This window comes from Rhinoderma darwinii, chromosome 12 (assembly GCF_050947455.1).
Source record: "Rhinoderma darwinii isolate aRhiDar2 chromosome 12, aRhiDar2.hap1, whole genome shotgun sequence".
NCBI lineage: Eukaryota > Metazoa > Chordata > Amphibia > Anura > Rhinodermatidae > Rhinoderma > Rhinoderma darwinii.
In genome coordinates, this window is record NC_134698.1 from 60,957,810 (window position 1) to 60,981,154 (window position 23,345).

Consider the following 23,345-nt stretch of genomic DNA (forward strand, 5'->3'; position numbering starts at 1 on the left):
TGTGCAGGATCCCATTCTGATTTTGGCTTAAAATGTGCATGCAAAATCTGCACTAAATCTGCGCTGTGTGAACAAGGCCATAAAGTTTTGTATAGAGTATCAGTGCACATTCTCATCCACTGCTCCATACAATATCTTCCTCGCCATGGTCTTGTGGGTGAAAGAATAAGGCCTTATCCACACAGTGCAGATTTGCTGCAGATTTTGCATACATCTTTTACGTCAAAACCGGAATTGGATCCAGGAAAGGAGACTTATGAGGCCTTTCTTTATAGATTTCTTCTGTTTAGGTTCCATTCCTGGGTTTGGCTTGAAAAATACTAGGCTGTAGGCCGTGTTCCCACGGGTCGGATACGCTGCATAAAAATCACCCAGCGTGTCCGACCTGGCACATTGTGGTGCGGTTTTTCAAACAGAATTTCCGCTGCGGAAGAAAACGCTTATACTTACCCCCTCTGTCTTCTCTGCGCATAGTCCGGACTCCTACGATGACTTTGCAGGCCATGTGATGCTGCAGCCTGTAATTGGCTGCAGCGGTCACATGGGATGAAACGTCATCCCAGGAGGCCGGACTGCAGGAAGAATGGGGGCGTTCTGGGTAAGTATGATTTTTTTTCCCCGAAGTTGTACTTTTTGCAGCGTAATTGCTGCGATTACGCCGCAAAAGTCGCAACACTTGACTGTCTGTTGCGGCTTTTGCATCCCCATTGAATTCAATTGGGAAAACCACAACAGAAATTCAACAAAAACACAGCATAAATTGACAGGCTGCGGAATTCAATTCCGCACGTCAATTTATTTAACGTTTACGCTGCATGTTTTATCCGCAACGTGGGCATGAGATGTTCTAAATGACATCCACTTTTCTACTACTGTAAATGCTGTGGAATTTCCACACACAATTCCATTGCGGAAATTCCGCAGCGTTACGCTACGTGGGAACCCGGCCTTACGGGTCTATATAAGGAGTATATGTGGGAGGGGAGTAGTTAGTGATCAGTAGTCTGACTCAGAGAAGATGCAACATCACTCCAGCAAGTATTTCTCTATACACTTTTAGGGCCAGATCACATGTTGCGTAAATACCGCAGATTTTCTGAAGCAAATACAGTAGCAGCAAAGTGGATGAGTTAAAACAAATCTCATCCACACGCTGCAGAAATACCGCTCAGAAATTGACCTACGGTGCGGAAATTCATTCTGGAGCACGTCAATTGTCTTTACGTAAACGTCTTTACGTAAACACTGCTTATATGTTGCAGGATTTCCTCATTGAATTCAATGGGGATGTAAATCCTGCATCAAATAGCAGTTGTTCCGTTTTTTGTGGCGGATATGCGACAATCCTGCCGGAACGGAAAAACGGAACTCAGACTAAAAAAATAATAATTAAACTCACCCCATGTGACCACCGCTACAGACAATCACAGGCTGTAGTGGTGGTCACATGGATGAAAGGTCATCCCAGGAGGCTGGCCTGGATGACATCAGAGGGCAGCAGTCTCCTGGGTTGTGACGTCACATCCGAGGAGGCCGGTCTGCTAGCTTGCCAGCTAAGTGCTGCAGTTTTTCACAGCTAACATTCCGGGCGAAAAACTGCACCACAGTTTGGTGCGTGTTTTTGCCCGGAATTCCCTGCGGCGCAGAGGGTGGATGCGCTGTGTGCTATTACGCAGTGTATCCGCCCCGTGTGAACTCAGCCTCCGGCTAGATTCACACGGACGTTGCGCATCGCGGATGTGAAAAACTGACGTTTTTCACGTCCGAGGAGCATCCGTGCTCAGCACTACGGGATGCGATATCCCGCATCCCCCATAGACTAGAGTCTATGGAGGGATATATGAATCGTGAAAAAATAGGACATGTCCTATTTTCTCACGTATCCTTCACACGGTCTGTTGAAACAACGGCCGTGTGAACGGCCACATTGAATTATATAGTTTAATACGTTCGTGTGAATAAGGCCTTAGGCTGGATTCCCACAGTGCAGATTTGCTGCAGATTTTGACTTCATTTTGTAAGCCAAAACCAGAATTGGATCCAGGAGATCAGACTTTAAAGGCCTTTCTTTATATATTTCTTCTGTTTTGTTCCGTTCCTGGTATTGGCTTAAAAAACGCATCCAGCAAATCTGCACGGTGGGAACCAACCCAGCCTAAGGGTCCATTGAAACGCAACTGCATCGAAAAATGCACCAAATCATGATAAAAATGCATGCAGATTTTCTATGCGGTTTTAACCGCACGTCAACTGTATGAATAAGACCTTATGGTCTCTACACACGGTGCGGTTGAATCGCAGGTTTTGCAAAATCGCAGCATTTTGCCGCGACTTCACGATAGACCCTTATGTCTGCAGTACATGGTACAATTATTCTTGACAACTCAAAAACATTCAGGCTGGATTCACACGAGGTCATTACGTCCGTAATTGACGGACTTATTTCGGCCGCAAGTGCCGGACCGAACACAGTGCAGTGAGCCGGGCTCCTAGCATCATAGTTACAGTGAAGGAAATAAGTATTTGATCCCTTGCTGATTTTGTAAGTTTGCCCACTGTCAAAGACATGAACAGTCTAGAATTTTTAGGCTAGGTTAATTTTACCAGTGAGAGATAGATTATATATTAAAAAAAAAAGAAAATCACATAGTCAAAATTATATATATTTATTTGCATTGTGCACAGAGAAATAAGTATTTGATCCCCTACCAACCATTAAGAGTTCAGCCTCCTCCAGACCAGTTACACGCTCCAAATCAACTTCGTGCCTGCATTAAAGACAGCTGTCTTATATGGTCACCTATATAAAAGACTCCTGTCCACAGACTCCATTAATCAGTCTGACGCTAACCTCTACAACATGGGCAAGACCAAAGAGCTTTCTAAGGATGTCAGGGACAAGATCATAGACCTGCACAAGGCTGGAATGGGCTACAAAACCATAAGTAAGACGCTGGGTGAGAAGGAGACAACTGTTGGTGCAATAGTAAGAAAATGGAAGACATACAAAATGACTGTCAATCGACATCGATCTGGGGCTCCATGCAAAATCTCACCTCGTGGGGTATCCTTGATCCTGAGGAAGGTGAGAACTCAGCCGAAAACTACACGGGGGGAACTTGTTCATGATCTCAAGGCAGCTGGGACCACAGTCACCAAGAAAACCATTGGTAACACATTACGCGGTAATGGATTAAAATCCTGCAGTGCCCGCAAGGTCCCCCTGCTCAAGAAGGCACATGTACAGGCCCGTCTGAAGTTTGCAAATGAATATCTGGATGATTCTGTGAGTGATTGGGAGAAGGTGCTGTGGTCAGATGAGACTAAAATTGAGCTCTTTGGCATTAACTCAACTTGCCGTGTTTGGAGGAAGAGAAATGCTGCCTATGACCCAAAGAACACCGTCCCCACTGTCAAGCATGGAGGTGGAAACATTATGTTTTAGGGGTGTTTCTCTGCTAAGGGCACAGGACTACTTCACCGCATCAATGGGAGAATGGATGGAGCCATGTACCATCAAATCCTGAGTGACAACCTCCTTCCCTCCACCAGGACATTAAAAATGACTCGTGGCTGGGTCTTCCAGCACGACAATGACCCGAAACATACAGCCAAGGCAACAAAGGAGTGGCTCAAAAAGAAGCACATTAAGGTCATGGAGTGGCCTAGCCAGTCTCCAGACCTTAATCCCATCGAAAACTTATGGAGGGAGCTGAAGATCCGAGTTGCCAAGCGACAGCCTCAAAATCTTAATGATTTACAGATGATCTGCAAAGAGGAGTGGGCCAAAATTCCATTTAACATGTGTGCAAACCTCATCATCAACTACTAAAAACGTCTGACTGCTGTGCTTGCCAACAAGGGTTTTGCCACCAAGTATTAAGTCTTGTTTGCCAAAGGGATCAAATACTTATTTCTCTGTGCACAATGCAAATAAATATATATAATTTTGACAATGTGATTTTCTGCTTTTTTTTAAATATAATCTATCTCTCACTGGTAAAATTAACCTAGCCTAAAAATTCTAGACTGTTCATGTCTTTGACAGTGGGCAAACTTACAAAATCAGCAAGGAATCAAATACTTATTTCCTTCACTGTATGTACGATGCTAGGAGTCCCTGCCGGAGAACTGTCCCGTACTGTAATCATGTTTTCAGTACAGGACAGTAGTTCCACGGAGAGGCAGGGACTCCTAGCGTCGTACATAACTATGATGCTAGGAGCCCAGCTCCCTGCAGTGTGTTCGGTCCGGGACTTGCGGCCAAAATACGTCCGTCATTACGGACGTTATGACCTCGTGTGAATCCAGCCTCACTGGTTTTTGTTTTTTTCCATTAACTTTTTATTGAAAGGTATATCAAATACAAAGAAAGGTAAGTACATTTGATAACATTCAAATAATACATTACATAGCAAAAAAAAAACAGGTATGTGTATACATATACAATGATGGTCAAATGATTGATAAAGACACAACTGCAACCAAATGTAGACTCGTATGTGTGCAAATGACAAGAGAAGAATGGGATACAACTATATGAATGAATTACCAGGTTTCCTAGAAATACGATGGTGGAATAGTGTTGTGTGGAGAGTCTAGCCACAGTTTCCATTTCGATAGTAGCATAGAACGCTTACAGTTAACGCCAGGATAAGTAAGTTCATGCCAACAGTTGTCGTTAATACCTTTGATTATCATTTTCAATGTTGGCTGACAGTCGCCCTTCCAATGTTGGGCAATTTTCAACCTAGTTGTGATTAAAGAGTGTGATATGATCAGTAGGGAATTGTTCTAGACCTAAACCTAGTAATGCCAGGCCTGGGTTTGGTGTGATGTGGACCTTACATAATCTTGATAATAGGTCAAACACTTTAGTCCATAGTGTTATGACTGCAGGGCATTCCCACCAGAGATGTAGGTAAGTTCCCTCTGAGGTCTTACATTTCCAACAATTAGTGGAAAACCTAGGAAATATCTTTTGGAGTTTCACCGGGGTTAGATACCAGCGATAAAAAAATTGAAAGCCAATACCATTGGTTGAAAGTTGAAAGCCAATACCATTGGTCTATAGAGATTTGTAAGTTTAGATCATGTTCCCATACCTGTTTTAAAGCGAGAAAGTGGGTCAGTCTCATTGTTTTTAAGCAATCAAAATAATTGCTCATTATAGTGGGAACAAGTGTACATTCTCTCAAATCTGCTGCCAAGTAATGTTATCAAGTATTGGGGCAATTTTCTTCACCCATGCCTCTACATAGGAGGGGGAAGCGGTAGAGCTTAGGTTCCTAAATTGGGAGTAAAATTGGGAACTCATCCCTTTATTTTTAGGGACCAGTCAATGTATATTTTTAAATGTGGAATTCAGCGTCCCAGAAAATACTTTAAATCAACGACCCTTTTTAATACAATTGTATTCACATATACTGCCTGGTATACATTGTGTGTGTGTTTTTTTAATGTCAATTTCATATATATGTCACTGTAATGCTATACCGTTGCATACATCTTGGGCATGCGTTAGTGGACAGTCCAGCCTAACGAAAAGCCTAACCAATGTCACACTATAAGGGCTTATTCAGACAAGAGTATTATACATCCGTGTGCTGTCAGTTAAAAAAAACAAAAAACGGACAGCAGACGGACTTGTGCAATTTAATGGGGTTGTTCACACGGCCGTTGTTTTAACGGACCGTGTAAAGGGCCCGTGAAAAAATAGGCATGTCCTATTTTCGTCCGTTTTCAAGGATCCCTCAATAGACTCAAGTCTATGAAGGCTCAGTGAAAGCGGGTCCCGTACGGGTGTGACTCTTTTTCACATCCGAGTTTACACTCATTCGTCTGAATAAGCCCTAAGGGTAAGTGCACAAAGGGCGGATACGCTGCATAAACATACACAGTTTATCCGTCCTGGAAGCAGCAGGGAATTCCGTCTGAAAAACCGCACCAAATTGTGGTGCAGTTTTCCAGACAGAATCTCCGCTGCGGAAATACTGCTAGAAAAAAAGTTCATACTTGCCCCATCATCGCGACGCATCCCTCTGCTCTGAGTGCAGCCCGGCCTCCTGGGATGACGCTGCAGTCCATGTGACCACTGCAGCCTTTCTTTGGCTGCGGCAGTCACATGGGATGAAATGTCATCCCAGGAGGCCGGGCTGCACTCAAAGCAGAGGGACACTTCGCGATGACAATACCTGGGGGTAAGTATGAAACTTTTTATTATTTTCAAACCACAGAAAGGTTTTTTTGGTTCTTTTTCTGTATCAGAATTTTTACAGCGGAATCGCAGCTTTTTCATTGCAAAAAAAAATTAAATATATCGCATTTGCCTACTTGTTGCGGGTTTTACCTCACCATTGAATTCAAAGGGGGAAAACCCTCAACAGAAGAACAACGATTCTGCATCATAAATTGACAATCTGCGGTTTAAAAAATTGTCACCACAGGTCAATTTATGAACGGTTTCTCAGCAGATTTTTTATGCAATTTGTGGATGAGATTTGTTCAAATCTCAAACGCTCTGCTGCTACTGTACTACACTGTGGATTTTCCGCAATGAAGTCTGTTGCGAAAAATTAGCATTGTTTAGGCTGCGTGTGTGTCCCTACCCTTAAATTGCTTGCCCTGTGACAACCCTATTCCATATGCCGTATTGATGTACAAATATAAGGGGTGTCCCACAGTCAGAAGCTGCTACAGAAAAGCTGCTTCTATTCTGGAGGAGCGCTCGTGTCCACTGAGGCCTCATATTTGTGAGGTTATGTTCACACGGCTTATTTTCGGCCGTTTTTTGGGCAAACGGCCCAAAAAATTGGAAGCAGGACGCCTCCAAATATCTGCCCATGGATTTCAATGCGAAAAACGGAGTTCTGTTCCAACGGGGCAGTTTTTTACGCGGCAGTTTTGAAAAAGTGGCGAGTAAAAAGACCCCCCCCCCGTAAGGGCTTATTCAGACGAACGGGATATACGTCCATGCAACGCGCGTGATTTTCATTATTAGTCTCTTGGGGCAGTGCAGACAGTTGCGTGATTTTTCCGCAGCGTGAGTCCGCTGCGAAAAAGTCACGACATGTCCGTTCTTTGGGCGTATTTTGCGCATCACGCACCCATTGAAGTCAATGGGTGCGTGAAAATCACGCATGCCGCACAGAAGCACTTCCGTAGGACAAGCGTGATTCGCCCAACAGCAGTGAAAAGGATGAATGAAAACAGAAAAGCACCACGTGCTTTTCTGTTTACAAACATCCAAACGGAGTGTCATAATGATGGCGGCTGCGCGAAAAGCACGCAGCCGCGCATCATACGGAGCTGACACACGGAGCTGTCAAGTGCCTTTTGCGCGCGCAAAAGCTGAATTTTTTGTGCGCGCAAAACGCACACGCTCGTGTGAATCCGGCCTAAAAAGACGTGCATGTCACTTCTTGAGATGTTTTTCGAGCCGTTTTTCATTGACTCTATAGAAAGCTCCAAAAACGGCCGTAAAAAACGCCACGAGAAACGCGAGTGGCTTAAAAAACGACTGAAAAATCAGGAGCTGTTTTCCCTTGAAAACAGCTCCATATTTTCAGTCGTTTTTGATTTTGCGTGTGCACATACCCTACAATTTTTATTCTACTCGCTTTTTTACGGCCGTTTTTGGAGCTGTTTTTCTATAGAGTGAATGAAAAACGGCCCCAAAAACAGCTCAAGAAGTGACATGCACTTCTTTTTCGTGGGCGTTTTCTTATGCCCCGTCGGAACAGAATGCCGTATTTCCCATTGAAATCAATGGGCAGATGTTTGTAGGCGTTCTACTTCCGATTTTTCACTTGTTTTTCGGGATGTTTACGTTTACATACCCTAAGGGTATATGCACACACAAACGTTTGAAAAACGGCCATAAAATAAACGGCCTGTCGGAACAGAACGACGTTTTTCCCATTGAAATCAATGGGCAGGTTTGGAGGCGTTCTGCTTCCGATTTTTCAGCCGAACAATGCTGAGTTGTACATTGGACATTGCTCCCTCTAGTGAGCGGGGGCTTTAGTGCAGCTTTCAGACAGGCAGCAGATTGCTTGTGGTAACCACCCCCTTCACTACAGACTCTTGTGTTGGAGTACTGTACATAGCGCTTCTGTGACAGCCAGCAGCCCACTTGATTGATAGAAGAAGTCATTCCAACCATGTGATAACTGAGAGGAAAGTATATAGCAGCTTGCAGAAACACCCTCGGAAAAGGAGTGGGCGGGTGGCGTGGGCTTGTGCGCTGCTTACAATACGAGATTGTGAAATGCAGCAAAGATGTAAGAGGAAAGAAACTTTTAAGTCAAACCAAATAGAGAGAACACTACACCGGCTTCATACACACATTTTGGCTCCCAATCAAACTAGTGTTGATCACGAATGGTGTTTGAGGGTATGTCCACACAACGTAAACACTGCGAAATTCCTGTCCGGATTTACTGTGCGGAAATTCTGCCGCAAATTACAGTGAGGGTATGTTCACACGGCCTATTTTGGGCCGTTTTTCGGGCCGTAAACAGCCTCCAAACGGCCGCAGGATCGGAAGCAGAACGCTTCCAAACATCTGCCCATTGATTTCAATGGGAAAATAACGTTCTGTTCCGATGGAGCGTTTTTTGCTGCGTTTTTTACGCGTAAAAAAACGGCCGTGAAAAAGAAGTGCAGGTCACTTCTTGGGACGTTTTTGGAGGCGTTTTTCATTGACTAGTGAAAAAAGCTCCAAAAACGGCCGTAAAAAACACAGCAAAAAACGCAGCGAAAATCGCGAGTGGCTTAAAAAACGTCTGAAAATCAGGAGCTATTTTCCCTTGAAAACGGCTCCGTATTTTGAGACATTTTTGAGTTTGCGTGTGAACATACCCTTAGGGTATGTGCACACGTAGTGACCAAAAACGTCTGAAAATACAGAGCTGTTTTCAAGGGAAAACAGCCCCTGATTTTCAGACGTTTTTTGAGCAACCGGCCGTCTCAGCGGTGATGCGCCGCTGCACATCATCATAATCAGACGGTTTAGGCAATATATATGGGTAGCGATGGGACACACACTATTATACATCCCCTTGAGGAAGCATACGTGGCGAAACGCGCGTCGGGGTTTATACGGCGGAGCGGACACTTTTCTACTCTTTGTTGCTACTTATGGGTAAGTTCATGATTTGACTAGCTAACTCTGTTCAATGCACTGTCTCTGGTAATACATTTCTGCAATAGAGGTCTGTCTAATACATTAACTTGTTTGCCCATAGACTGTAGCTAGCAACAAGTTTGTGTGCGGTCTCCGACTATTATACTAGAGTCACATCTTTCTGTTGTTTTTAACTTGTATTATGTTTGTTTAATAAAATTTAAAACTTTTATATATATATACATTGGCGTCAAAGGCTCTCAATTGTTTCTCTATGTTAATATATTTTTTTTACATGGAGCCGCCTAGATGATATGGGGGGACAGTGGTGTTTTAAACAGTCTCCAGCCTCTATTATAATTTTGTTTGGAGTCTATTTTATTTTTTTTGCGCATTCCCATTGCGTGTGTCATCAGTATGTGCTGCGTGATTTTCACGCATATGCCATGCTTATGACACGCGGTTTTGAAGTTTAGAAAAATAAATGAAGGAAGTGCTTTTATTTTTTTTTTCAGTGCTTCCATGTGCCGTGCGCGATTTTCGCTCACCCATTGACTTCAATGGGTGCGTGATGCGCGAAAAACGCCCAAGTATAGGACATGTCGTGAGTTTTACGCAGCGTGAAAATCACGGACTGTCTGAACAGCCCCATTTCACTAACATAGGTCAGTGCGACGCTCGTGATTTTCACGTGCGTATCACGGACATAATACATGTTCGTGTGAATAAGGCCTAAGGCTGGGTTCCAACAGTGCAGATTTGCGGCCCATTTTTGCATGCGTTTTTTTAAGCCATAACCAGGAACGGAACCTTCCCTTTTTCCCATCCCTTGGTTAAACTTAACTGACATGTCTTTTTTCAACCGTACTAACTATGTAACCTAAACAGAAGAAATATATAAAGATAGGCATTAAAGGTCTGCTCTCCTGGATCCAATTCTTGTTTTGGCTTACAATATGCAGCAAATCTGCACTGTGTGAACCCAGCCTAAGGGTATGTTCACACACGTCAGATTTGTTGTAGATATGTCTGCAACTGTCCTATTCATCTGAATGAGACTTGTAGAAATCCATGTGCTTGCTGCAGAAACCGTGGATGGCACCACATGGGCACTATTATATGTGCACTAATAGGGATTCTTTCATCTATGCACTACGGTTGACCTTATTGTATGGGCACTATTATATTCTTACTGAAAGTATTTTATACTATTTATATGGCGGTATTATTTCTGCATTGTTTGCCACTATTACTTATATACTGTATGGGAGTGTAAAGGTTTTGGAGTTGTGACCTATGAATTCAGGGAATCTGGCATTGGCAGGGCCATACAGTATGAAACATTTACCACAGCACAATGGGCATAATCCAGGGCAGATACCATACCATATGTGTTATCCGCAAAGGGACAGACCGCAACATAACAACTCTTCTGTCTATTAGGTTGCATAAAAGGGACTGTGCTGAGGCCTAATTCACACAAACGTGTAATACGTTGAAACAACGTCCGTCACGCGCACCTGTATAATTCAATGTGGCCATTCACACAGCCGTTGTTTCAACGGACCCTGTGAATGGACTGTGAGAAAATAGGACCTATTTTTTTGCGCTTCACGCATCCCTCCATAGACTCTTTCACGTCCAAGGTTCGCAATGCTCGTGTGAATACGGCCTAAGGCTGAATTAACATTGCGTTTTCAGCATCCGCTTGGTGTATGTGCTGGGAAAGCTCCCAGCGCATATGTCAAACATATCCATATACCCCTAATCACCCAACGAATGCCAAAAGCGTGCCGTTTTGGACCCCCGTCGGGCAGGTTTACGTCAGTATACCTTTATTTCAACTGTATGGAATAGTGTAGTCTGCTGTCGTATTCCATACAAAGGTATGGAAGTCTGTGTGTGATGGATGCCACTGTATGTCTTTACAAAAGCATCCGTCAGAGGTAAACGTCAGGAAATACTTCCTCCGCCATACGCTGCAAGCACAGTGTAAATAGGCCCCAATGAGTCCAACGCTTCACAATTAATGTTGAATGGCAATGCTTTTTTTAGACGTCCATGAGGGGGGTATTCTATGCAATCCCCTCGCTTTCATTAAACTAGCAGTTGGAGAGCACGGGGCCCACATTCTGTTTTGCACTGGGGCCCTCTGCTTCCTGTGTCTACCCATGAAATGCAATTTCTTTTTTTGTGTGTCTAACTTTTTACTCTAAAATGAAACTTCGCAATAAATGATGTTGACATTTACTAACGTATTCGCCCTGCAGCGGTGACAGAGGGGTCATCATCTCTATGGATCCTGTAACAAAGTGTGTGCAACAGTCAGCAAGTCAGGGCAGCGCCTGCAGCACATAGAGATTCCTGTGCTTTCATTTTACCACAGGAGGAGGGGGGGGGGCACCGAATATAAGGAAGTGACGACTCTATGGAGTTAAACAAGACAGAAAACAAGTTTTTTTTCTTATGGACTGGGAGTTGTTGGCTGGTGAGACCCCTGATAGAAGCCGCTCAGGGTGTGGGCCCCAGCTGTGCAACACTCCAGCTGCCACATTATTGATTTTCTCTTTATATTTGAAGGGATTTGCTATTTACTTCACCATCCTGAACTTCTTCATCTTGTGTGGCGTTTGCACAGTGCAATTGACAGGGGCAGCTGGTTCGGTGCAGGGGGGCACTACAGACAGCCCAACATTTACTGCCCCGAAAATAAAGACACTATGAGGATGACGCTGGAGCTTGCAAGTGTCACAAAGGTCTGTGTGTTACTTTATGGCTTCCTACAAAGTCTCTCTTCATGGGCTAGATGTGTTTGGTCTGTGTAATATCTGTCACCAGGCCGCTGAGTGCGCAGCACAAAACTTTGCAGGACTTGTGTATAAAAAGGGTCTGTGGTGGGAACATTTTTATTATTTTGTTTTAAATTTCACACCTTTACCTGCGCCATATACATAAAAGCGGTGTGACATTTATATATTTTGTAATGGCAAACATTGTTTTGATAATATTTTCTTGATATTAGCACGCAAATGGTGTAAATATACCAACGCAAATGACCTTACAAGTGACATATTCCACATGCATGGACTTTTTGGGCATATCTGGCATAATTGAGACTGTGGCTCGTATGTCTTCTGGATATAATTGTTTTGCCTGCGATGAAAATGTTAGATTGGATTGATCTTTCTTTGGATCCGTTCAGATGTTTGGGTGCAGTTAAATCGGCATTGAAAAAACGCATGTGTTTTTACCACATTTTGATGTGTTTTTCAATGCAGTTTTAACTGCACCTCAGCGGTGTTTTTATTGCCGTTTTGAAAGTGAAATCATGTGTTTCACCTGTAGTAGCCGTAAAACCGAAAATCGCAGAAAATGCATACGTTTTTAAAAATGCGTTTTGTTTTTTTTTGCAAAGAAATTAACAACCACTTCTTCAGAGCCGCATTAGGCTGGGTTCACACGTGGCGGAATTGCACTTGAATTCCGCTGCGGACACTCCGCAGCGTTAATCCGCAGCGGAGCCGTTTCTCCATTGACTTCCACTTTAATTTAGAAGTGTTCGTTTAGACGTTGAGTAAAATTCCGCTGCGGAGCATAGGCTGCGGAGCGGAATTTGGTGTCCGCAGCATGCTCTGTCTGTTGCGGAGCAGTGGCGGACTGGTTGCGGACTCATGGCGGAATTTCTCCATTGACTTCAATGGAGATTCTAAATTCCGCAATGAAGTCCGCAGCTGTCATGCACATGTTATGTGTGCTGCGGATGCGTCTTGCTTTTTTAACATGACATTTCTTCATTCTGGCTGGACCTATGTATTTCTAGGTCTACAGCCAGACTGAGGAAGTCAATGGGGCTCCCGGAATTACGGGAGTGTTGCTAGGCGACGTCAGTAAATAGTCACTGTCCAGGGTGCTGAAAGAGTTAAGCGATCGGCAGTAACTGTTTCTGCACCCTGGACAGTGACTACCGATCCCAATATACAGCAACCTGTAAAAAAAATAGAAGTTCATACTTACCAAGAACTCCCTGCTTCTGTCTCCAGTCCGGCTTCCCAGGATGACGTTTCAGTGTAAGTGACGGCTGCAGCCAATCACAGGCTGCAGCGGTCACATGGACTGCCGCGTCATCCAGGGAGGTAGGGCTGGATGCCGAAAGAGGGACGCGTCACCAAGACAACGGCCGGTAAGTATGAAAGTCGTTTACTTTCACTAGGGAAAGTGCTGTCCCTTCTCTCTATCCTGCACTGATAGAGAGAAGGGAAGCACTTTTCCCGCAGTCCGCAGCAGCTAGTCCGCATCAATTTACTGCACATTTTGGGCAGATCCGCAGCCGTAATCCGCAACCCGGATTAGGTGCGGCATTGATGCGGACAGTTGCGGAGGAATTCCGCCACGTGGGGGCATGCCCTTAAAAAAGCTGTAGAAACGCCCTGTGAAAACCCAGGCAAATGCTTTTTTTCAGACAACAAAAAAAGTTGCAAGCGTCTTTTATGCCTCTGGAGCGAGCTTGTGTACATTAGATATTCGTTTGCAGATCTGGTAATTTCTGCAGAATCGGCCAACAACGTGATGTATTGGGGCAGGCTGACTGTCCCCTGATGACTGCTGTGGGAGAAACCAGGATCGGGAGACTTCAATTTGAACTTACCCAAACTTTTATTCCTCTAGGAAATAAACCACATCACATGACTGCAGAAATGTATTCCTATAGCAGTAAACATGCATGCTCGGCCGATTGTGTATGTTTTATAGGGGGGTTGGGGAGATAGCTGTCAGATGAACACTAATATTAAAACATATGGCCATCTTGCAAAATGCATGCAAAATCTGCACTGCGTGAAAAAGGCCTTAGGGCAGGGGTCTCAAACTCTGCCGGATAAGTGGGCCACATATAGAAAAAATTAGAAGTTGGCGGGCCTGCATTTCAACAATCCAGTTTAAGTGTCGCTAAATGCAGTCCGGCGGCTCAGTTGGCAGACACACAAATGTCAAGATTGGGCAGCCCCTTTTAAGATCGTGCCACAGTGCCCTCTGTAGATGCTGCGACAGTGCCATATATGGACAGTGATGTCAGGGGCTTACCCAGAGCTGGAGTCCCGGAGCAGAGCCGCTTCTAGCACTCTGTCTGGGACTCCAGCTGTGCTCCTGACATCACTGTCCAGATCTGGGGAAGCCCTAGACATCGCTGTCCATATATGGACAGCGATATCAAGGAATTCCACAGAGTCCCGGAGCAGAGCCTTTACTAGCGCTCTGCCCGGGACTCCGCTCTGGGGAAGGCCCTGACAACACTGTTCATATATGGACAGCGATGTCAGGGAATTCCACAGAGTCCCAGAGCAGAGCCGATACTAGCGGCTCTGTGTCCCGCGGGCCGCAGATGATAGCCTCAGGGACCGCATGCGGTCCGCGTGCTTGAGACCCCTGCCTTAGGGTATGCTCCCACACACAGGATACGCTGCAGATTTTCTGTAACAGAAAATCTGCAGCAGAATCTCTAGAAAAAACGCTGGTTAGACCCGATGCACAGGACCATATTTTTCATCCGTAATTACGGACCCATTAAATTCTATGGGCTACGGTTACCTTTCCATATTGTTTACAGATGGGTGTCCGTTCCGTAAAAATGATCCGTAAGGCCCCATGCACACTACTGTATCCATTAGTAAATACTGTCCGTGTCCGTGAATACGGATCCATAGTCGTCCGCAACTTATCTGCATATACGTAACGGTATCCGCAAATACGGTCCATAGTGCATCTGTAATGCATCCGTATATACTGATCCGCAAAATAAAGAGAACCACGAATGATGTGCAACTTCTGCAAACCCGGCTTTGCCTAGCAATGCTTCCGTAATTACGGACGGCTACGAGTGCACATCCATAGCCATCTGTAATTACGGAAGTGCCCATTGACTTCTATGGAGAGTCTGTGCAGTAATTACGGACAAGAATAGGACATGAAAATCTGAAGACCAAGTGATTAGAGAAACAGATAATCGGATTATCGCTAGCATGTCACAGAATCCGTTGAGAGATTTCTATTTAGGGTATGTGCACACACACTAATTACGGACGTAATTCGGGCGTTTTTGCCCCGAATTACGTCCGAAAATGGCGCCTCAATAGCGTTGACAAACATCTGCCCATTGAAAGCAATGGGCTGACGTTTGTCTGTTCACACGAGGCGTATATTTACGCGCCGCTGTCAAATGACGGCGCGTAAATAGACGCCCGCGTCAAAGAAGTGACCTGTCACTTCTTGGGGCGTAATTGGAGCCGTTATTCATTGACTCCAATGAATAGCAGCGCCAATTACGTCCGTAATGGACGCGGCGTTCAAGCGCCTGCACATGCCGTTACAGCTGAAATTACGGGGATGTTTCCTCCTGAAAACATCCCCGTAATTTCAGCCGTTACGGACGCTGTCGTGTGAACATACCCTTAGGGTAAAGCTAATGTTAGATCAGAATTATTTCTATGTTTAGAAGAATTTGTCTTGCAAAGTATCTTTGTTTACAAACTTTTAATATTGCAATGTTAACCCCTTCCCGCCGCAGCCCTTTTTCAGATTTTTATTTTAGTTTTTTCCTCCCCACCTTCCAAAACTCATAACGTCTTTATTTTTCCGTCGATATAGACAATGAGGGCTTGATTTTTGCAGGACGAGTTGTAGTTTTTCGTAGCACCATTTATTTTGCCATATAATGTACTAGCAAACGGGGAAAAAAATTATTTGTGGGGTAGAAAATGAAGAAAACAGCGTTTCCTCCATGGTCTTTTGCGCGCCGTTTTTATGGAATTCACTGCGCAATTAAAACAACATGTTAACTATATCCTGTGGGTCAATACGACTATGACGATACCAAATCTATATAGTTTTTAAGTAAAAACCTAAGTGTAAAAAAGAAAATTTCTTTTGTGTCGCCAAATTCCGAGAGCCATAACTTTATTATTTTTCCGTTCATTAAGGTATGAGGGCTTATTTTTTGCGAGATAAGCTGTAGTTTTTAATAATACCATTTTGTACATGTGACGGTTTGATCACTATTTATTTCATTTTTTGTGGGAAATTAGGTGACCAAAAGATTCTGGCGTTCACAATTTAAATTTTTTATTTTTTTTTACGGCGTTCACCGTGCGGGTTAAATAATGATATGTTGTAATAGTTCAGACTTTTACGGACGCGGCGATACCAATTATGTTTATTTTTTTTTCTATGCTCTAGGGGGGAAATGGGAAAAGGTTTTTTTTTTTAACTTTTAATATACTGTATATATTTTTTTTTACACAAAAAAAACCTTTATTTAACTAATTTTTACTTTTTTTATTAGTCCCCCTAAGGGACTTCAACCAGCGATCAATGTATTGCAGTATATCGTGATTCTGACAGGCACTTATTAAGCCCTGCCGGAGGCAAGGCTTAATAGGTGTACAAAGATGGCAGACCTCAGGCAGCCATAGCAACCATCGCCCCCCCCCCATGCAATTGCATTGCGGGGGCGCAATGAGCTGTTAGAGGGGGTCGCCCCCCCCCCCTATTTCTAACGATTTTAATGCTGCGGGCGGTATTGACCGCAGCATTTAACGAGTTAAATGAGCGGGATCGCGCTCGAGCGTGATGACGCACGTTACTCTGAAGTGTCGGCTGTAACAAACAGCCAACACCGGCATCGTATGGAGCGGGTTCACTCCGTGAGCCCGCTCCATACTTCCCCTACCCGACTTTGGCGTATGGATATGTCAATGTCGGGAAGGGTTCAGCTCATTCTGACTATGACTGTACATTTCAATAGGGTTGAAAGTAATGCTTAAATGAAGACTAACGTTTCAAACAATTTATGCGAATCTATTAGTATATCTGATATAGATCAACTTTATAATTTACCTACTGTTAAAATGTAGTTGTTATATCCATGCAAATTCTGTGTGACGTTACTAGGTGCCTCCTTTCCTGTAATCGGCTGTCCACCTCCTGTTGTAAAGCAGAATCCGTCCCTAGTTACAGATGGACTGCAGAAAGTTGGGGGAGGGGGGTCTCTCCACTGCCTGCTAACAGAAGTCTATAGAGCAGGAGAAGGGAGAGATGCAGACACTCTGCCCATACAAGTCTATGGAGAGGGGAGGGCTAGGCGGAGTGAAAAATACACAAACCGACGTGCTGCAGCTTCCTTGTAAGGGCTTGTCCACACGTAGCGGAATTGCTGCGTATTTTCCGTCCGGAATTGCAGACGGAAAATACGCAGCAGAATACAGTAGCAGCAAAGTGAGTAAGATTTAACAAATCTCATCAACACGCTGCGTAAAATTTATGACTAGAAATTGACCTACGGGGCTTTTTTTTTCCATACTGCAGCATGTCCATTCCTGCTGCGGAAAGTGGACTGAATTGCTGCGTTTTTAAGAGGAGATGTCACCATCTCACAACATTGAGAAATACGCAACAAAATCCGCACCATTTTCTGCAGTGAAAATCTTTTCTAGCTGTGGTTTTTCTGCAGCAGAAGAAATCCTGCTAGTTTTTGCGGAATTGCTGCAGAAAATGCTGTTACGTGTGGACAAGCCCTCGGGGTATGTTCACACGGCAAACAAAAAAACGGCTGTAAAATACAGAGTTGGTTTCTGATTTTCAGATGTTTTTTATGGCCATTTTTGGAGCTGTTTTTCTATTCGGACCATTAAAAAAGGCTCAAGAAATGACAGGGCGTTTTTTTACGTGCCATTTCTACAAACTGTTGCGGAAAAAAACACCCCATGGGAACGAAATTCAGTTTTTCCCATTCAAAACAATGGGCAGATGTTTGGAGGCGTTCAGCCACCGAATTTTCAGCCATTTTTCTTTTGGGGGGGGGGGCGTTTACGGCCTGAAAAACGGCTAAAAAGAGGCCGCATGAACATACCCTTAGAGTTATATCTCACCACGGTGCTGGATTTTCCGCTACACTGCTCATTACTGCCATATAACCTCCTACATTCTGCTGAAGCTTCTATATATATGAGATAGGAGAGCAGGATTCGTCTTACAGTTTTTTCAAAAAATGAAATTTATTTACATTAGTTTTGCAGGTCATTTTCAATCCATTATTGTTGACATATGCATTGCATCCTGCAAAATGGACATGTAACCAAACCTGCTGCTGCCTCCTCCTGCAGCTATGATCTCCAACATAGAGTATATTGTAATTTTAGATCACTTTCTATATAACTTTGAGTGAAAAAATAATAATAAAAAAAATATTATATATCTATCCTTGTCAAGTCTTAGGATGTTCCGCAAAAGTTTTTGTTAAACCAGTCCTTTTTTTTATTTTATTTTTTATTTTTTTAGATGGCTTCAGCCTAACTGTACTGTTAGTGTACTGTAAGTGTCCTGATCCTATTACAATACTGTCTTAGTCACAGGCTTTTTCTCCTAGATATAATAAATCACGCATGATGGTACAATGCGGTGACTTCATCAGACCGCTAATAGAATACAATGGACAAATTGATTTGCCTAATTTTTTCAAAGAAAAATCCATGTAGTTTGATAATGCATAAAGCAAATATACTGTTCATTAGGCTGCCTTCAAACAAAGCGTTTTTCGTGACTTTTTAATGGCGTTTTTTAGTGTGGCCGCCAGATGTTACATTAAAGTAAATAGTGAAATATATAAACTGCACTACATACAACTGCGTTTTGGTTTGTGGTGGTTTTAGCCTTTCTTACGATCAGTGGTGTTTTTTTAAGGCCTGATTTACACGAGCGTGTGCGTTTTGCGCACGCAAAAAATGCGCCGTTTTGCATGCGCAAAAGGCACTTAACAGCTCCGTGTGTCATCAGCTTATGATGCGCGGCTCGCAGCCGCCATCATTATGACACTCCGTTTGGATGTTTGTAAACAGAAAAGCACGTGGTGCTTTTCTGTTTACATTCAGAGTTTGACAGCTGTTGCGCGAATCACGCTGTTCGCACGGAAGTGCTTCCGTGCGGCATGCGTGGTTGTCACGCACCCATTGACTTCAATGGGTGCGTGATGCGTGAACAGCGCACAAAGATAGGACATGTCGTGAGTTTTACGCAACGCACTCGTCTGCACTGCCCCATAGCCTAATATAGGTGCGTACGACACGCGTGAAAAGCACGCGCGTATATTACGCTCGTGTAAATGATGCCTAAAACGCAGCATGCTCTGGGTGTGACTTTTTTTCCCCGTCGTCTTCTCTATAGGACTTAAAAAAAAAAAAAAAGACCCCAAAAAAATAATGTACAAATTGAAAACTACGGCCGTCGCACGGACCTATGCAATTCAATAGGGCCATTCAGACATTGTGTTTTTCACACAACGTGTTTCCGTTGCGTGAAACTCGCTGCATGTCCTATTCTTGTGTGTGTTGTTTTTTTTGCGTCCTGCAATGAAGTGCATGGGTGCGTGAAAGCACCGGATGCACATCTGTGTGCTGTCCGTGATTCACGCACCAGTTCCTTGAAATGCAGAGAAAAAAATAAATAAAAAAATGTGCACCAACTCTGAGATCAACAACTGTTTCCACACGGAACCCACGCTGATGGCACACGGAACTGCCACGCATGAAAAACATGTCAGTTTTTTGCGGACACAAAACGGAACACTCATGTGAATCTAGCCTAAGGCTCAATGCACAAGATGCGTATTACGTGCGGTTTTGACGTGCGGATTTGCGTGTGGCAAAACCACAGTGTAAGGGCAGATGCAGACGAACGTTGCGTTTTTGCACGTGCAAACAACGCGGCGTTTTGCACGCGCAAAAACCACTTGACAGCTGCGTGTGTCATCCGTGTATGATGCGCGGCTGCGTGATTTTCGCGCAGCCGCCATCATAGAGATGAGGCTAGTCGACGCCCGTCACTGTCCAAGGTGCTGAAAGAGCTAACTGATCGGCAGTAACTCTTTCAGCACCCTCGACAGTGAATGCCGAACACAATATCGAGAAACCTGTTAAAAAAAAAGAAGAAAAAGTTCGTACTTACCGAGAACTTCCCTCCCGGCCGTTGCCTTGGTGACGTGTCCTTGGTGACGCGCCTCTCTTGACATCGGGCCCCACCTCCCTGGATGACGCGGCAGTCCATGTGACCACTGCAGCCTGTGCTTGGCCTGTGATTGGCTGGAGCTGTCACTTGGACTGAATTGTCATCCCGGGAGGTCAGACTGGAGGAAGAAGCCGGGAGTTATCGGTAAGTCAGAACTTCGTTTTTTTTTTACAGGTTCATGCATATTGGGATCGGAAGTCACTGTCCAGGGTGCTGAAACAGTTTAACTCTTTCAGCACCCTGGACAGTGACTATCTCCTGACGTCGCGTACCGGAAATTTTTTTGCCGGGTTCGGCCAAAACGAGTTCGGCCGAACCCGGTGAAGTTCGGTTCGGTTGTCCGGGTTCGCTCATCTCAAAGACACTCAGTTTGGAAACAGAAAAGCACGTGGTGCTTTTCTGTTTTACATTCATCCTTTTGACAGCTGGTGCGCTGTTTCAGTCGGTTCGCACGGAAGTACTTCCGTGCGACCTGCGTGGTTTTCACGCACCCATTGACTTCAATGGGTGCGTGATGCGCGAAATACGCGGAGATATTGAGCATGTCGCGCTTTTTGCGCAGCTGACAAACGCTGCGCAAAAAGCACGGACTGTCTGTACTGCCCCATAGACTTGTATTGGTCTGTGCGTGGCGCGTGAAAACCACGCGGCCCGTACGGACCCAATACACGTTCGTGTGAATCCCCCCCTAATAGAGTACCAGAATAGTCAATGAAATTCATGGAAATCTCATGTACACGCTGTGGTATTTTTTCGCACATAAATTGACCTGTGGTGCGGATTTTAAAATCTCCAGCATGTCAATTTATCTTGCGCTTCTGCTTGCAAATTGTATCTGCCTAGTGCTGAGTAAAATTGCACCCAAACCTGAAAGAGCGTAGAAAAATGCATCAAAACCGCACCGAAAAAAAACACGATTAGATGTGTTTTTTACCTGCGAGTTTCCTGCATATTGCTGCGGTTTTGATGCGTATTTTCCGCAGCAAAATACGCAACTTGTGCATGTAGCCTAAGGCAGGGTTCCCACGGGTCGGATACGCTGAGTAAAAAAAACACGCAGCGTATCTGACTTGGAACCCGCAGCACCTTCCGTCCAAAATAAAATCGCACCGCATTGTGGTGTGGTGTTTCAGTCTGAATTTCCGCTGTTTAAGGCCTTATTCACAGGAACGTGTCCATTTTGCGCACGTAAAAATGCAGTTTTTCTTGAGTTGCAGTTCCGTGTGACAGTGTACGGTGCGTGTCTGCGTTTTTTACGCGCTTATGTCATGCGTTTTTTACGTCAGCAAAAAAAACTGAAGGAGGTGTTATTCTTTTTCTCCCCATTTCTTAAGCAACTGTTGCGCGAATCACGGACAGCATACGGATGAGCGTCCGTGTGCTGTCCGTGATTTTCACGCACCCATTGACTTCAATGGGTGCGTGATGCGCAAAAAAAGCACAAGTATAGGGCATGCAGTGAGCGGACACGCTGCGTGAAAAACACAATGTCTGAATGGCTCCGTTGAATTGCATAGGTCCGTGTGACGTCCGTTGTTTTAACGCGCATAACACGGACGTGACATACGCTCCTGTGAATAAGGCCTAAAAAAGCGTTCATACTTATCCCCTCCCTCATTTGATCTCTGCTCCGCCCTCCTACGATGATGTTGCAGGCCATGTGACGCAACAGCCTGTGATTCGGAGGAAGAAAGAGGGTAAATATGATTTTTTTTTTTTTCCGGAGTTGCAGTTTTTGAGGTGTAATAACTGTGAAAAGTCGCAACAGAAAATCAACAAAAATGCAGCATAAATTCACATCAATCTGCACCGCAGGTCAATTTATTAACGTTTAGGCTGCATTTTTTTTCCACAGAGTGGGCATAAGATTTACTAAATCTCATCTACTTTGCTGGTACTGTAAATACTGGGGAATATCCGCACACAATTCCGTTGCAGAAATTTTGCAGCATTTAGGGTATGAACACATACAGCATTAACACTGCAGATTTTTCGCAACAGATTTATTGCAGAAAATCCGCCGCGTATTACAGTAGCCGCAGTGTAGGTGAGATTCCAACAAATCTCGTCCCCACACTGCAGAAAAAAGCCACCGTAAAAACCGCACATAAATTGATGTGCGGTTTCTTCAACCACAGCATGTAAATTAATGCTGGGGACACACCGCTCTTCTGTTGCGGGTTTACCCATTGAATTCAATGGGGATCTTAAACCCGCAACAAAGCAGTGTGTTGCGATGGTTGTAGCAGAATCACAGCGATGCCGGCGCAAAAATCGGAAGTAAGAAAAAATAAAGTTGTACTTACCCAGAGTTCCCTGCTTCCTCTCCAGTCCGGTCTCCCTGGATGACGTTTCAGGCCATGTGACCGCTGAAGCCAATCACAGGCTGCAGCGTCACATGGCCTGCAACGTCATCCCAGGAGGCTGGACTACGTGCAGAGAAGAGGGAGTGGATAAGTATGAACATTTGTTTTTATTTTGTTATTATTATTATTATTCCAGCGATGCTTCACAGCGGAAAGTCCGCCGGAAAAACGCACCACAAAGTGGTGCGATTTTGCAGACAGGATTCCCTGCGGTGTTAAGGGCGGATACGCTGCGCAGCTTGACGCAGTGTATCTGCCCCGAATACGCTGTGTGTGTTCCTACCCTTGAGCTATGTGGGAACCTGGCCATAAAGGGTTTGTCCAGGTTGGGGGCCGACACTGAACATCGCACCAATCAGCTATTCCGGCTGCCTCCGGGCCCCGGAACTATGCACGGTTGGTGCTGGAAGCAAAAGTTACGTGCATTGCATAGCAGCTATGCTGGGTTACTGCCGCTATACAGTGGTCAGAGCCTTCTGCTTCTGGCACCGACCCTGAATGGAATTTGCAGAAATCCATGGGCCGGCTGCAGTTCAATGGGAGCTCCGGAAACAGTTGAGCTGCGCTTGCTCGGCTGTTTTCGTAGGTCCTATGTGACCGCTGCAGCCAATCACCAGCTGCAGCGGTCACATGGGATTAAAAGTCATCCCAGGGGAGGCGATCTGCAGGATGTCAGAGCGTAAGTATGTGCTGTTTTTTTTTTTTTTAACTTGCAGTTTTCCGCAGCAGACATTCTGGCTGAAAAACTGCACCACTATTTGGTGCGGCCGCCAGGGCGCATACGCTGTGTACCTTTTACGCAG

The 23,345-nt window shown here is 44.6% G+C and overlaps 2 protein-coding genes across 4 annotated transcripts in view; one reads left to right on the forward strand and one right to left on the reverse strand.

Annotated features, from left to right (window-relative positions):
- The window catches only part of PTGR2 (prostaglandin reductase 2), a 126,589-nt gene that overhangs the window by 56,228 nt on the left and 47,016 nt on the right, over positions 1-23,345 (reverse strand). The gene's annotated exons all lie outside the window — the stretch shown is intronic.
- MIDEAS (mitotic deacetylase associated SANT domain protein) overlaps positions 11,570-23,345 on the forward strand; it is an 83,175-nt gene continuing 71,399 nt past the window's right edge. The window contains exon 1 of the mRNA XM_075844767.1: positions 11,570-11,883. The gene's annotated coding sequence lies outside the window, so the exon portion shown is untranslated. The remainder of the gene's footprint in view (positions 11,884-23,345) is intronic.